The sequence below is a fragment of the Mobula birostris genome, chromosome 7 (genome assembly GCF_030028105.1).
Source record: "Mobula birostris isolate sMobBir1 chromosome 7, sMobBir1.hap1, whole genome shotgun sequence".
NCBI classification, from domain to species: Eukaryota; Metazoa; Chordata; class Chondrichthyes; order Myliobatiformes; family Myliobatidae; genus Mobula; species Mobula birostris.
In genome coordinates this window covers 159,618,862-159,633,823 of record NC_092376.1, presented here as the reverse complement: position 1 = coordinate 159,633,823, position 14,962 = coordinate 159,618,862, and the positions used below count along the sequence as shown (strand labels likewise).

The 14,962-nt window shown below is 41.9% G+C and overlaps 1 protein-coding gene and 1 long non-coding RNA gene across 3 annotated transcripts in view; one reads left to right on the top strand and one right to left on the bottom strand.

Annotated features, from left to right (window-relative positions):
* Window positions 1-14,962, bottom strand: part of LOC140200536 (rho GTPase-activating protein 7) — a 201,612-nt gene that overhangs the window by 78,365 nt on the left and 108,285 nt on the right. The window lies entirely within an intron of this gene.
* The window catches only part of LOC140200538 (uncharacterized), a 56,286-nt gene that overhangs the window by 6,947 nt on the left and 34,377 nt on the right, over window positions 1-14,962 (top strand). The window contains exons 3-4 of one of the 2 annotated variants that reach the window (XR_011886658.1): window positions 8,598-8,857; window positions 10,510-10,604. This is a non-coding gene — a long non-coding RNA (uncharacterized lncRNA). Of the gene's footprint in view, window positions 1-8,597; window positions 8,858-10,509; window positions 10,841-14,962 lie in introns of those variants that run through there. The other variant, XR_011886657.1, reaches the window with a different exon arrangement.

Sequence of the window (14,962 nt, the reverse complement as noted above, 5' to 3'; positions counted from 1 at the left end):
GACCCGGTGGGAAAGTGTTGAACAACGACACCTATCTTGGAATGTTCTGTGGCAGATGGAACTGCTCCACATTTCTTTTATGCAGAGCAACGTACGATCTGCTCCCAACACCTGCCAACCTCAGCACCTGGTATGAAGATAAGACAGACAGGTGTGCTGCTTGTGGCGAGAAGGAAACACTTCAACATATCTTGAGTGCATGCAGAGTCAATCTTTCCAGCGGCGTGTACACTTGGAGACATAACAACGTTCTCAAAGTTGTAACAGAAGCGGTTGAGCAGAGAGTACTGCAGCACAATTTATCTCATGCCCCATGCTGCACAGAACATCGCATATCATTTGTGAAAGAAGGCTCCAAGTCAAGGGTGTACAGCATAGGCTCACGATCAAGCATACTTTCTTCAGCCAATGATTGGTGTGTCAAGGCTGACTTGGATGGGAAAGGCAGTTTCCTGGAGCAAATAGCTTTCACAACATTGCGTCCAGATATAATCGTATGGTCTGACACCAGTAGAGAAGCGGTTATTGGTGAACTCACAGTCCCCTGGGAAGACAACATCGATGAAGCCCATGAGCGCAAGTTAACCAAGTATGCAGAATTAAGATCAGACTGCAGAGACAGAGGGTGGAAGGTCTCATGCTATCCATTTGAAGTAGGCTGCCGTGGGTTTATTGCGTTCACTCTCCAGAAGTGGCTGCGTGACCTTGGCTTCACTAGAAGAGAGATCAAGTCAACCAGCAGGGCTGTAGCTGAGGCAGCAGAGAAAGGATCAGCATGGGTGTGGACCAAGTATGTCCAGAGGGGCAGATAGTCAGACAGCGTATGCATATCTTGCAAACCCTTCAGTAGTTGCATAGATACCTGAAGAGTAGACTATCTGTTGGATGGAAGTGACCAACAACTCTGATAGAGGCAGATGCCAAGTTTTTAAGCTCACCAGTGGGAGGTGGTGCTTTAGCACTGCTGGCCCACCACCTCGAGGGAGTCTTGATCATAAACGGGCTGAAACTCCTGAAGACAGGTGGCAGCTCAACTGATGATCCCACTGGTGATAGCACAGGACAGTTAACATCTTAGTCCAAGTGTATTTTGTAACTCAAAAGCTGACATGGTTACCATCCCTTTAATACAGGGTCATGAGTTGACATGGCAACCATCCCTTTGCATCCACAGATGCTGCCTGATCTGCTGAGATCCTCCAGCAGCTTGTTCATTTGATTTAGATTACAGCATTTATAGTCTTGTGTCTCCCTGCAACTCCACATCTGTTAGCTCTTTATGAGAGCAATCCAAATCTAATCTAAACTTCTCTCATAACATTGCTTGCATCTTCCAAAACCACCCACTATTTCTTTAAGCAATGCAGTCTGGACCACCCACATTAACAAAACAAACTGCGTTCTACTAACTTTCTGTGTGTGCCAGGACTGATCAATCTGCAGATTCTAAGGCAAGTTAAAAATATATAACAAACACGAGAAAACCTGCAGATGCTGGAAATCTGAAGCAACGTGCACATAATGCTGGAGGAACTCAGCAGGTCAGGCAGCATCTATGGAAAAGAGTGAACAGTTGACTTTTCAGGCCGAGACCCTTCATCAGGACTTAAAAATATATAATTTCAGAGGAAGGGTGTTAGTTGACTATATTTCTGGAATATGTGGGCATAACGTATAATGAAAAGTGCACATGATGTTTCCTGATGCATCTGTATAACAAAGTAAGATAAAAAACAACATACAAGTATTGTTCTGGGATAACCAACTTATATCAAACAATACTGAAAAGGCTTTGTTTATATAAAGTGGAAGTGAACCATGCACGTGATACCTTTGACAGATTCAGAGGATTGCTCATTCAGCTTGCCTGATGTCCAAGGACTGATGACACCTCAGACCTCACTTTAAATATTGTGTTCAGTTCTGGTCACCTCATTATTGGAAGGATGTGGAAGTTTTAGAGAGGGTACAGAGGAGATTCACCAGCTTGTCACCACATAGCCCCACTTGATAGGTACCTCATGCACAACTGTTCACTCACACCATTGCCAATGCATAGTAACAGCAGCTAACATCTTCAAGATGCACTGCAGCAACACACTGAGACTCCTTACAAATCCTCAATCTCTACCAGCCTGTAGGACAAGGCTTCAAACACATGGTCCACCAAGTCGCACTACATCCAGCCTTGGAAGGTCAAAATCCAGGATCTCCTTCCTTAACAGCACTGTGCATCAGGGACTGCAGTGGTTCAGGCCAGAAGCTCAGAGTCACCTTAAAGGCAATTAAATGCTGGGTTAATCCACATTCCTTGAATGAAAAAGGCAAATGGAAACTATGACACGAACATTTTACTTTCCTTTGCCAGAGGTTGTCAAAGCACAGGCTCCTTGACCCACAATGTCTGCACAAAACACAATGACAAATTAAACTAATTCTCTTCTGCCAGTGCATATTCACGTTTATCTCTTAAATGCCTCTATCACATCTGCTTCCACCACTCCCCTGTAGTCATAGTCATAGACATACTTTATTGATCCTGGGGGAAATTTAACCAATTTCCCCTGGGATCAATAAAATATGACTATGACTATGACTACAGCAGTATGTTCCTGATTATCTTCCATTCTGTGTATAAACAAAAATTGCCTCCTTTAAACCCCCCCCCCCCACCACCTTAAATGCATATCCCCTAGTATTTGACATTTGTACCCTGGGTTAAAGATTATGACCGTCACCCAATCTACGCCCCCAACAGATCTTATTGATTTCTATCTGGTAATGTTTTCTCTGAAATAGAAATGACACAACCCAAGATTTTTCCAAACTCTGCTTGTAACTCATACCCTCTAATCCAGGGAGCATCCTGTTAGACCTCTTCTGCACCCTCTCCAAAGCCTCTACATTCTCCTGCAATGGGAGATCAGATTTCCAATAATACCTTCAGAAGATATCAGAGAATATCCATTTTACTATTTAATCATATAAGGTTCCCTTCCCCCCCCACCCCCCCAAAGTGTAAACTTAAATTTCCCTTGGGGTATTAGAGTTATTAGAAAACGATGGCATTACAGTTTAGAAAAAATTTGTTTCCTCGATAATTATTTCCACATAACTTGAGTGTGTAGCTGTTTCTGAACTTTTTAAATTCCAGATCATGTGGTGGTCTTCACCTTGCTGCTTGTCTGACTGAAGATCAATGTTTCCCTTCACTTGCACATTTACACTCAAAAGCTCCTCAGACCGGTGGTATCGTTCCAACTAGACAGCCTCTAACATTAATGGAGATGTTGATGGCTCTCATTACCTCATTTGAGTGGCTAGAATAGTTCAGCTGATATTTCATAGGGCTTATTTTAGAGATGATATTATTTGACAGGTAATCTTGCTCAATGAGTAAAACTATTTTACTAAGGAGAGGATTTCTCTTTAAAACAGCCAACAAAATAAATTACTGCTGTCTGTAGCTCGAGAACCGCAATCATTTCATACAATTACAGCCACAAAGTTGTTAAAACACATATCCCAGGACATAGCTCATGGGGATTTGAAAGCTCAAAAAGAGTAGTCAACTATTCCATCCCTTCTTGCATTCTCAAGATAGAGCAGCTTCTACCACTGCTTCAACTTCTTAGTAATGAAAAATGGAATTGCAAGTGTTTGATCAATGGAGGGTTTGAGCAGCAAGTTTATGATGAGAATCTTAAAGCTAGCAGTGGTGTCGTCAGCCATATTATAGATGATGGGAAGAAATCGCTTACCGGGAAGGCTTTTTGTTATTGTTATTACAGATCACAAACAATTATTGGTGATGGTGAGTCTTAAAGTAGCAATTTCTGCAATGTCAGCTTCCAGGATGCAGTTTTGTTATCCTCATATTGTATGCGCTTGGGGTGATATAGACTAAATTAGTGCACGATTGCAGCTTTCAACGCACAAACATCTCACATAAGTGCAAAGTTACCACATCAAACAGTTATTGATTTTTTTCTAATCCTTCCAAAGAGCAGTAGAATTATCTGGAGATTTGTTTAAAAAAAGTCCGAGAAGAGGCAGACGTCCTAAGGAACCTTTTTCTTCATGACCGGCTTATTTCCATACTGCTGGGCTCTGGGGGAGGAAATGGGAATGTATGGGAAGGGGACACCACAGTAGCATAGCAAATAACACAATTGCTTTACTGCACTAGCAATTATCCACTCAGGGTTTGATTTGCACCTCTGTATGTAAGGAGTTTGTACATTCTTCTGCATGACTGTATGGGTTTTCTCCAGCATTCTGAAGATTTAGGCTTAGCGTTTTATCGGCATGCTATGCCGGCACTAGAAGCCTTGAGGCACATGCGGGCTGCCAAGTACAATCCTCGCTGATTTGATTTGATGCAAATAACACATTTCACTTTACGTTTCGATGTACATTGGACAAATAAATCTAATCGTTAATCTTCATTATATTGCATCTTCCATATGACAGAGAGGGGGTAACTTCAGTTTATATGAGTCTACATCAGCTCACAGAGTGAATTCCTTTCTTTACTAATTTTTCCTGTAACCTATTCTCCACATACTGTATTTCCATTTGTTCCTCCCTTGATTCCACAACTCTTTTACATAATCAGGCAATTTACAGTAACTAGTTATCCCACCAGTCTGCACGACTCAAGTTTATGGGAGGATACTGGAACATTTAGGGGAAATTCATGCATTTGTTGGAAGAAAAGGGAAGTTCCGCAGAGCCTGGAGGTCGCAACTGAACCCAGGGTCTCTGGATCTTTGCTGGCTCTTCCAGCTATACTACTTGAGAAGCTGAAGAGCACAAGTGCCATTCACAGCCCTGGCACATCATTTTCACTCTGGCAGAGATTCACATGGAAAGGAGTTTGACAGTCTAATTTGGAGAGAGAGTGGAATGATAAAGGTAGGCAGAAAAGGACAATTCTAACAATGTAAAAGAATCACTCGGCCATTGAGCAAATTTGAGAAGCTGCTTTGAGTCCTCTGAAGTAATCAAGGGTTGTGATCCAAATCAGTACCTAAAGACCATAAGGAGCAGATGCTAGAAATCAGAAATTGCCTTTAACATAATTAAATATTAACTATGTCTTTTTCTACAGATGCTGTCTGACCTGCTGAGTTCTTCCAGCACTGTCTCTTTCTATTAAGTATTTAGTGCATATTGGAAATTAAAAAAAATGTGTCAATGTTGATCAGATAATCATAGCAAGATAATATACATGAAAAATGTATGATGATGAATTTATTCTGAATATGGACAGTGTGAAGGGTCACAACACAAGTTAAACTAAGACTCCATAGCTGAGGAAGCCAGTTAACAGATCATGACTTAGTAGTATTGCAGTTAGTGCAACGCTATTACAATATGGAGCATTCTGGAGTTCAAAGTTCAGTTCTGGAGTTGACCGTATGGAATTTGTATGTTCTCCCCATGACTGTGTGGATTTTCTCCAACAGTCCAAAGATGTACTGGTTAGTAGGTCAACTGGTCATCGTAAATTATCCTGTGATAATACTAGTGTTAAATGGGTGGATGCTGGACAGTGCAGCTCGTTGGGCTGGAAGAATCTTTTCCGTGTTGTATCTATAAATAAGAATAAAAATCAAGCCTCTATTGACTGTAATAAACACAAGAGATTCTGCAAATGCTGGAAATCCAGAGTAACGTAACACACATACACACAAAATGCTGGAGGAACTCAGCAGAAAAAGCAACATCTGTGGAATGGAATGAACAGTTGATGTTTTGGGCCAAGACCAAGGCAGAAGGGAGGAGAACCTCCACAGTGGTGGTGGGGGGTGAGGGGAAGGAGTACATCTAGCAGGCGATAGGTGAAGTCAGGTGAAGGGGAGAAGTGGGGGGGGAGAATGAAGTGAGAAGCTGGGAGGTGATATGTAGAAAAGGTACAGGAAGGCTGAAGAATGAATCTGATAGGAGAAGAGAGTGGACGATGGGAGAAAAGGATGGGGGACAGAATTGATAGGTTGGTGAGGAGAAGAGAAAAGAGAGGCAAGAAGGAAGTTGGAATGTAATAATGTGTAAAGCAGTCATATATTTATTTCCAGTATGTAATCTACAAGCAAGTTATATGGATACTGGAAGCAGTGATAACCACATTTCCTCTGAGGATGTGAATTTTAAACTTGTGTTGGGGATATTACATTCAGATCCCACAAAATGCTACCACGCATAGCACCGATTCATTGCAACATGGTTATTCAATTATTTACTGAAATTTTAAAAAATGGAAAAACTTTATTCTAAACAGCACTTAAAATTTCTCAAGACTGGCTGCCATTAACAGTAAACATTCAATCAGCCAATGAGAGTGCTCTGAGCCACTCAGAGCCAATCACATATTAGCTCCTTTCTGCCTCCACTACATGTGTAAACACTCCCTTGCCAATTTATTCCAATTTTTCACCCATAATATCTGGAAAATAGCCTGCATCTTCCAGTGAGGGTAGTGTAGTACATCTAAAACATCTAGGAAAATCGTTAGCATGGCTGTGTTAAAGTTACAAGTCATACAGCGTTTGGAAGCTGGTGAGCCTCAAGTTGATGTTGGCACCTCTTTGAAATTGGCTACATCGGTGATAAAAACAATTATTAAAAAATACAGACAAGATAAAAGTTTCTGCAAATGACGACCTCAGAGTTATCATCAACGAAAGTGACTTGTTCAAGGAGCCATTTGCTTAGAAAAAATGGAAAATATATGTTACACAACAAAACATGCCCCTAAGCCAGCTGATAATAATGGAACAGGCAAGAAGCATCTTCAATCATATTTCAAGAAGAAGAAGAAGATACGTTGGTAACATTCACAGCCAACAGAGCTGGTTTGATAGATTTAAGCAGTGCAGTAACCTCCATAACATATGTATCTCTGGTGAAGCAGGCAGTGCAGACAGCACGGCAGCCATGGATTTTCCTGCAACCCTGAAGGCTATAATTGAAACAGATGATTATCCTCCTGACCATGTCTTCAGTGTGGATGAAACAGGTCTATTTTGGAAAAGAATGTCTTCTCGTACTTTTATCTCCTGAGAAGAGAAGCATACATGTGGGCTCAAGGCTAAAAAGGACCGGTTAACTCTCCAGGCAATGCTAAAGATGATTTTAAGTTAAAGCCTATGATTGTGCATCACGAGGAATGAAAGGCATTTTAATGCTAAGTCTACCAGTGATTTGGTAATCAAACAAGAAAACTTGGGTGATGATTGATGTTTTCCAAAACTGGTTTGCTTCACATTTTTGTCCAGCAGGAAAGTGGTATTGTGAGGAGCATGATCTTCAACCCAAAGCATTGTTGGTGCTTGATAATGCCCCAGGCCACCCTGAGAATCTTGATACTCTTTGTTCCAGAATTCTTGTGGAAGTGGTTTACCTTCCACCATTTCATTACTCCAATGGATCAATGAGTAATATCAAATTTTAAAGCCTACTACCTTCATCGCACACTCAAGCAACTTGTAGAGGAAACAAAAAGTCAAGACAAACAATCCATCAGGCAATTTTGGAAAAACTACTATGTCATGAAATCTGTAGACAATATCAGAGCAGCCCGAGATGAAGTCAACTTCAAACTGCAAGAATAGAGTGTAGGAGAAGCTACGGCCAAAAGCATGCAATGACATCCTAGGATTTCAGGTGAAACCAGTTATCCAAAACATTGCTGAACTGGCCAGTGAATGTTGAAGAGTTACTGTATTCTCCTGGTGAGAACCTTAATAATGAAGAGCAATGCATCCCGAGTCAATCTGAGGACATAGATGGAGAAGAAGAAACACCACCAAGAAACCGCACCACAAGATTCCTCAGCACTAGCATCACCACGATCACACGAATCATGGACCAGTTCGTCGATAATGACCTTGACTGGGAGAGAAGCAATACGGCAAAGAGAGATGTTCTCGACGTGATTTCCTGCTACTGAGAACTGCTTCATGAGAGGAAAGTTAAGAAAAGGTAGTCACATCTCTGCGCCTACTTGAAGAAGCCAACGTTAGAGGAGAACTCACAGTCTGGTCCCGCCTTTAAGATGTAAGCACCACCCGCATCCCTCCTCTGCTGTTGCACTGTTTTACTGCTTCACTGATATGCAGGTTAGGCCTACTTGGTGTGTTTGTTACTCCATGAATTACTCTATATACATAAAATAATCTATCATATACCTCAGATTTGATTTTTTAAACATCAGGCACACGTCCATTTATGTAATGTTATAATGACCCCACATAGCGCTGATTTACATAGATCTCCGCCTTCGAGGAACACATCCTCAGCATTAAGCAGGGTCTGAATGTATATGGTTGAAAAACACGACTCATAGTGATGCTATTGAGTGATGTCAATGTGGTAAAGATCTCATGATATGACTGAGTCTGGAGGCCAAGACTAAATATTTCCAGCATTTTGTCTTTTTTTATTCCTTATCCAACAACCACTGTGCGGGGAATAAATCTCCCTGATGATGGAAGCACAGCTCTAGAGAGACTTATCACCAATAGCTTTTGTTACTAAAACAGTTTAGAAGAACAATAACTCTAACTGCCACATCATTTTTTTGCTTTTTGCAGCAGGTCTTGTACCAGGAAGTATCTCAATGCCATCATAGTTGTGAGAAAATGTACCTTTGGTAACTACTAACACAAGAGATTCCACAGTTCAGAAACACGAGAAAATCTGCAGATGCAGGAAAGCCAACGCAATGCACACGAAATGATGGAGGAACTCAGCAGGTCAGGCTGCATCTATGGAAATGAATAAACAGTCGATGTTTTGGGCTGAGACCCTTCTTCAAGGCTGAGAAGGAAGGAGGAGGCGCCGGAATAAAAAGGTAGGGGGGTGGGTGGGGGAAGGAGGGTAGCTGGAAGGTGATTGGTGAAGCCAGAAGGGCTGGGGAAGAAGGAACTTGATAGGAGAGGAGAGTGGACCATAGGAGAAAGGAAAGGAAGAGGGGACCCAGGAGGAAGTGATAGGCAGGTGAAAAGAAGTAAAACATCAGAGTGGGGAATAGAGGGGTGTGGAGGATCTTTTTTTTTAAACTGGAAGGAGAAATTGATATTCATGCCATCAGGTTGGAGGCTATCCAGACGGAATACAAGGTGGTGCTCCTCCACCTTGAGGGTGGCCTCATCTTGGCACAGGACAACATGTTAGAACAGGAATGGGAATCAGAATTAAAATGTCTGGCCACTGGAAAGTCCCGCTTTTCGCAGATGGACTGCTGGTGCTCAATGACGTGGTCCCCCAACTTTGATGGGTCTCACCAATGTAGTGGAGGCCACATTGGGAGCACCAGACACAATAGACAGCCCAGCAGATTTGCAGGTGAATTATTGCCTCACTTGGAAGGACTATTTGGTGCCCCGAATGGTGGTGAAGGAGGATGTGAAAGGGCAGGTGTAGCACTCCGGCCATTTGCAGGGATAAGTGCCAGGAGGAAGATTAGTTGGGAGCGACGAATGGACAAAAGAATAATGGAAGGAGCGATTCCTGTGGGAAGTTTGGGGGGGGTGGTTAAGGATATGGTTGAGCGTAGCATCCTTTTGTGGATGGTGGAAGTTGCAGAGGATGATGTGTTGGATGCAAAGGCTGATGGGGTGGTAAATACAAAAGGAGCTCTATCACTTTTAAGGCGATAGGAAGATAGTGCAAGCACTTCCAGAAATAGAGGCGACGTGGGTGAGAACAGCATCAATAGTGGAGGAAGGGATACCCTGTTCTTTGAAGAAGGAGGATATTTCTCATATCCTGGGAACAGGTGCAGTGGAGGCGAAGAAATTGAAAATGGGAATAGCATTTGTACAGGAGATAGGGTGGGAACAGGTCAAAATGACTGCGGGAATCAGTAAGTTTATAAAAGATGTTGGCAGAAGGTTTGTCTCCAGAGGTGGAGACAGAGAGACTGAGAAAGGGTTGGGAGGTATCTGAGATTGACTGTGAATTTAAGAGCAGGGTGGAAGTTAGGGCAAAGTTGATAAAATTGATGAGCGTAGCAGCACCAATGCAGTCGTCAGTGTAGCAGAGGAAGAGTTGGACAGTATTAGCAGGGAAGGCCTTGAACATGGATTGTTCTAGGTAGCCAACAAAGAGGCAGGCATAGCTGGGGCCCATGGTTACCCCTCGAGTTTCTCGAAAGTGAGGGGAGTCGCAGGAAAAATTGTTGAGGGTGAGAACCAGCTCTGTCAGACGGAGGAGGGTGGTGGTGAAGGGGAATTGATTCTACCGATGCTGGAAATCCAGAGTAACACATACAAAATGCTGGAGCAACTCAGCAGCTCAGGCAGCATCAATGGAAAGGAAAAGACAATTCTGGCTTAGACATGGGTCCTGATGAAGGGTCTTGGCCTGAAACATTGACTCTTTATTCTTTTCCGTAGATGCTGCCTGAGCTGCTGAGTTCCTCTAGCATTTTGTGTGCGTTCTTTTGGTAGGCACTGATGGTCAGAACTTCTACAGCTACCATAACTTCTGGGTCTCCTACAGAAAGAAGTTGGAAACATTCAGCTGACTTGCAACACCTCTGGAAAGAGCAACTTGGGGCTAACGCACTTCAATTCCAATTAAGATCCACACATGAGGTAAAGTTTGCGATCTCGGAATAACTCAAAAGAGTTCACACACTGCAAAGCAACAGTAACCATTCAAAGTCTTCACACACCATAGACAAAGGAAACAGATAAGTATTCAGTAAGTGAGGGTTTTCCCTATTGCTGGCGAGGACAATATTGAAAGGAACTCCATTAAATAATTTAGCAGTAAGCTAGTGGGTTTTGTTTTTGTGTTTAACTATACCCATTTCTGAAAGCTAAAAAAAATGCCTGGCATCAGAAGTCATTTTTATTAAACTAAAATAAACTTTATTCATAATAAAAAACTATTTACAAGAATAAACCATGCAATACGTCTTCATTGTTACATTTATAGACAAGGCATTCGTTTGTGTTAAATTACATTTTGTAAAATCAATAGCACTGTTACCAATCATGTGGCCCCTGAGGTGGTACACCACTACAATAATGGAGGGGCTTCCTCACCAAACCCAGTCTTTCCCTGTCTAGCAGCAGAAGAACCCTATGCTGTATTCTGCCCCTCCGAGTCCTTGTGGTGGCGGCACCAGGTTTCAGTGTGTCCCTGAGCAGGTATTCCTGCAGTCAGCAGCATTCCTCCACGGACATTTCAATGTGCTAGCAGACCAAAGCATGTCTTTCACCAAGTTAATGATCTTCCAGCGACACCTGATGTTCGCCTCTCTCTGTGTCCCTGGGAACAGCCCGTAGATTCGAGTCTTCTCTCACGCAGCTACTCGGACTTGAGTCTTTCTCCACACTCTCTGCATCAGAAATGTTTGCATAGCCACAAGGTTACGATTTCAGATGACTACAGTTCCCCCTCTCCCAAGAGTCCAGGATCACCTTAAGCCAGTGTTAGAACAGTATCTCAATGCACAGCCAGAATATTCCACAATATCCCAGCCTTCTGTTTCAAAAGTGGAAATAATCTTTTCCTAATCCAAGCACAAGGAGGAATAGATAAATGGCAAACACCTATCCTATTTGTAACCTAATCAATATAGTTGAGGAATCCCCAGCACACAGTTACAGTCATGGTTACAGTGAAGCAGGTGATTCTGCCTGTCTGAATTCACTCTGCACAAGAGCAATCCAGTGAGTCCCACTTCCACAGTCATCTAACATCTTTGCTTTATCACTAATGCTGCAATTAAACCTCCCTTCATTACCAGTCAGCAATTGGTGAATTGGATAGTTATTATCACATGTACCGAGATGGTGAAATGCTCTGCTTTGCATACCATTCATACAGATTGTCCCAAAACAAAGTACATCGAGGAAGTGCAAAAGGGAAAAGCAATAATAGAATGCCAAATAATATTTTATTTATTTAGTTAGCGACACAGCACAGTGTTGGCCCTTCCGGCCGTTTGATCTGCGCCGCTCCAGCAACCCCTATTTAACCCCAACCTAAACACGGGGCAATTAACCCACTTGGTACATCTTCTCAGCAGTTCCTTTGCCCATCTAGAATTTCAACTCTATCTTCTTTTACAGAGACTGAAGCAGGATTTTCACCAATGCCAAGACTAATGTATTCATTTAATCCTCAGCCTCTCTGTTTCATGAATAAATTTCCCTTTTTTTTGTTTCTGGACACCACCCCTCTTACACATTTCCTGTTCACATGCTTCACACTTCTCCACTTCCTTTTATGGTTGCTGCCAGCCTTGTCTCATTTCCTTTGCTAATTCTCTTCTGAGCTTTCAGTCATCTGTTTTCTCTGAGTATCTAATGTGCAGTATGTTCTTTTATCCAGCTTTATTTTATATGGTCTCTTTGGTCATCTTGAGAGTTCTATATTTAATTTGCCTCCCCTGTGCCTAGCCACCCGATGAAGCATCACTTTAAACTCTGTCCCATTTGTTCAAGAGAGGAAGAGAAAACCCGATCATTTCAAAAGAAATTGCATTTTGCGGAGTCAGATTATTGATAGAGAAAACGACGATGTAAATTGCTCTGCTAGGACTATCACGATCTACTTTTTAACAAGGGCTTAACATATAAATATTTGCATGAGAAACATAGTGGTCACCCCGGATGAATCAGCTTTAGAGAAATAGTTTCAGGCTGCCAGCAATGAGTAGTGGAAGTCCTGTACTGATTACATACTTGCTAGACTGCAGAGAAAAACTAATAAGCAATCTTCAAACAAACAAGCTTTTCCCGTCAGGATGTATTCACATTCATCAAACATGAATTATCACCAGCTCTAGACATGACAACAAGTGACTACTCAATCTTATTACCTTTTAAGGATTGGAGTCAACCACTTAGTCAAAAATGGCTCAAGAATTTTGAACTTTGCATTGCTTTGCTATGTTGGCAAATTTACAAGGATCAAATGCTCCATGTTAACAAGATAATTGAAATCTAGACCAATAATTTGAAAAACCCATGTGAAAGGAAATCTGGACATGCTGTTTACGTGAATAATCTGCTTATCAAGATGAAATCTGATATTAACTTTAAAAAATTATTTTCAACAGAATCACATTTTTCTGTCTTTGAGGATAATAAAGGATTCGGCGATTATAACGACAGCAAACTTGTAGCATTCAGCATGATTGGACTGTGAAAATGATAGGATTTCCTTAAAGGTGGGAAAAAATTGGACTATTTTCTGGGGAATGACAGAAACTGTGGGGTGATGTGATAGAAATTTAAAATTTTGAGTGACATAGGTTAGATATACTATGATATATTTACACTGGGAGCACAGTGGACAGTGAAGGCGGCTATAAAAGCTTGCAATGGGATATGCATGAGCTGGAAAAATTGGCTGAAAATGGCAGATGGAGATTATTGCAAACAAGTGTGAGATGTTCCACTTTAGGAGGACACACACTAGGGAAGAACTTACACGATGAGCAGTCAGGCATTGAGGATTGCAGCCGAACAGAGAGATCTGGGAATACAGACCCGTAATTCCTTGAAGGAGGTGTCTTAGGTAGATACGGTTGTAAAGAAAGCTTTTGAACGCACACTGGGCTTCATAACTCAGGTATTGAGTACAGGAGTTGAGATGTTAATATTTGAGTTGTATTAAGACATTGGTGAGGCCTAATTTGGAGTATTGTGTACAGATTTGGTCACCTACCTACAGGAAAGATGTCAATAAGATTGAAAAGGTGCAGAAAAAATTTACAATGATGTTGCTGGGATTGGAGAACTGGAGTTATAAGGAATGATAGAAAAGGTTAGGACTTTATTCCCTAAAGTGTAGGAAATGAGGGGAGATTTGATAGAGGTATACCAAAATTTATGAACGGTATAAATAGGATAAATGCAAGAAGGCAGTTTATGACCATATGAAGGGCTATGGTTGTTTGGACTAGGCAGATTAATAGTTCGGTACAGACTAGATGGGCTGAAAGACCTGCTCCTGTGTTGTGGTCTTCTATGACTCTCTGGCTCAGAGTAAAAGTGTCAAATACTAGAACGCCTGATTTTATGGGAGATGTGCAGGCAAAGTCTTTCTTTCCCCCAAACTCCAAGGGTAGTAGATGTATAGAATGTGCTGCCAGGGGAGAAGTGGAAGCGGATATGATAGTGGTATTTAAGGGGCTTTTAGACAGGTGTATAAATGTACAGGGAATGGAGGGATATGGTCTGTTCAGGCAGAAAAGATTAATATGCCACCTTGTTTGGCACAGACATCATTTGCTGAATGACCTGTTCCTTTGCTTACAGTTTTATTTTTTAAATACATAGTTCAATGTGAGTGCCTCAATGATGCTATGATTTAGTGCCCTTTCCCCTTCTATTATTCTAGTTACATCAATGCAACTAATTCACTAATTTAATGAATCTGAAAACTTCAGCCATTTATAAACTACCAGCACTCAATGTCACTAAGACTAATGAACAGATAGTGGACTTTAGAAAGGGTAAGAAGAGAGAACACACACCAGTCCTCACAGACAGATCAGAAGTGGGAAGAGTGAGCAATTTCAAGTTCCTGGGTGTCAGCATCTCTGAGGATATTTCCTGATCCCAACACATCAACACAGCTACTGAGAAGGCATGACAACACCCATATTTCATTAGGAGTTTGAGGAGATTTGGTATGTCACCAAAGACACTCGCAAATTTTCACAGATATTCGATGGCGTGCATACCAGCTGGCTGCTTCACTTTCTACTATGGGGAGGCTACTGTAAGCTGCAGAGAGTTGTAACCATAGTCAGCTCCATCATGGGCACTAGTCTCCACAGCATCCAGGACATCCTCAAAGAGTGATGCCTCAAAATGCAGCATCCATCATTAAGGACCAATATCACCCAGGACATGCCCTGTTCTCACTGCTACCATCAGGAAGGAGATACAGGAGCCTGAAGGCACACATTCAGCGATTCAGGAACAGC